The sequence below is a fragment of the Crocuta crocuta genome, unplaced genomic scaffold (genome assembly GCF_008692635.1).
Source record: "Crocuta crocuta isolate KB4526 unplaced genomic scaffold, BGI_CrCroc_1.0 scaffold198, whole genome shotgun sequence".
Taxonomy (NCBI): domain Eukaryota; kingdom Metazoa; phylum Chordata; class Mammalia; order Carnivora; family Hyaenidae; genus Crocuta; species Crocuta crocuta.
This window is the reverse complement of record NW_027532588.1, coordinates 27,873-29,614: the sequence shown is the minus strand read 5'-3', so window position 1 is coordinate 29,614 and position 1,742 is coordinate 27,873.

The window sequence follows — 1,742 nt, the reverse complement described above, 5'->3', positions numbered from 1 at the left end:
ATCCATTATAGTGAGCACATTGTAATTCCTATAACCATTAGGTAATATTATGAGCATTACATAATCTTATGAATTTATAAAGGCTAAAATGTAACATTTTTGGTGATTCTAGAAACCAAAACTTTCACATAATTTCACTTCTAGAGGCCAATAATATATCTTTGAAGATAAATTGAGATATTAGTGAAACCCTAAATTTATTTGGCCTTCTTTACAATGCTGTGCACAGTCTCCTGCTGCTGTCCTCTCTGTCATGACTCAGATGTCATCTTTTCCCAGCAGAAATGAGCATGAGAACACATAAATGTTCATATGTTAAGTTAATCCTGCAAATAGTTATTGAACAATTTTGAAGATTATAATAAATAGATGTTGATATCTTGCATAAGAATGGATCAGTTACAATTTCACTCTAATTCTGTAAAAAAATGGAAGATAATTTGTCGTAAATATCTATCATATGCTACTACTTTTACATAGATTATCTAATTTATTTCTCTATTAAGCAGTGAGAGTAGTTTTCTCACATTCTAGATAAGGAAACCAGCTAAGAGGTTAAGTAACTCATTCAAGGTCATACAAACAGTGTGACTTAACCAGCTTAAGAGGCTTGTTTATATTTGGAAGTATTACAATATTATATAGACTATAAAATTCTTATTATCGCCTCTCTCTTTTCAAATGAATATGTTTTAATTGTGTTCCTCTAAACCTTAAAGATTTTGGATGTATGATCAATATAGGTCTTTGCTTTACTCAACAGCAAGATTCTGATTGTAGCTCAAACCCTGAAGAATCATTTTCTTCCTTTTCATAGATTTAATAGCAGTCTTTTCTCCCTCGATGTCCTCAGCTAGTGATGTACAGGCATGGTATTTCTTTTACAGATAACAAAACACACAATCAAAATGTGGAGAAGTAAAATAAATGGTCGATGAAGATTATCTATTGTCTGTAGGCAGCACGTTGGCAGCAATTTCGTATGCTTTACTGCAGGCTTTGGGGCATCGGGCTCCCTGATGCTGAAGCTAGTGAGCTTTGGCAGTGGCTGAAAAAGCAGCTTCCGGCGATTAAATCTCAGTCTTTCAATAAGGAAACTGCCTGTGATGTCTTTTCTCACAACTACTTATGTTTCATTAAAAGCCTCCTTTCTTCTCTGTAGATTTGACCCTGGCTTTGCAAGGGAAAAAAAAAAATGCTCACGTGGCATGTTCTGCTGTTCAAGTTCCTTACCTTTATATTTAGATTTAAAAATGTTGATATACTCATTAATAAAGAGGCAGAAAAGAGAGCAAATATATTTCTGAAAACATTGATGATTACACATGCCTTGGAATCCGAATATATATTCTTGAGTATTTCTAAATCACCTTGCTCTGTTTTCACTGATATTATCTAAGCAAATAATTTATTTCAAGGAGCATCTTAGCATGTGTATTGCTGCGGGTTGTGCACTATAGCTCAAACTGCATTGAATTTCTTAAACTTGAAATCTAATTTACATAAACACAAGGGGGAAAAGTGTAAAAATCTGAGTGCATTCGGTTGGGTAATAAGTGAAGGCTGTCTGGATGAAGATGGAGTGTTAGAAAAGATGTAAAGACTGAATAATATTCTGATATGTTAGTTCTAGGGGGGAAACTTTTCCAGGCTTGAAGCATCATGATTCTAGATAAAGAAATGCAGATAAAGTAGGACTGGGTGCATTAATTTAAAGAAACACTAGGTTACATAAATTTTGA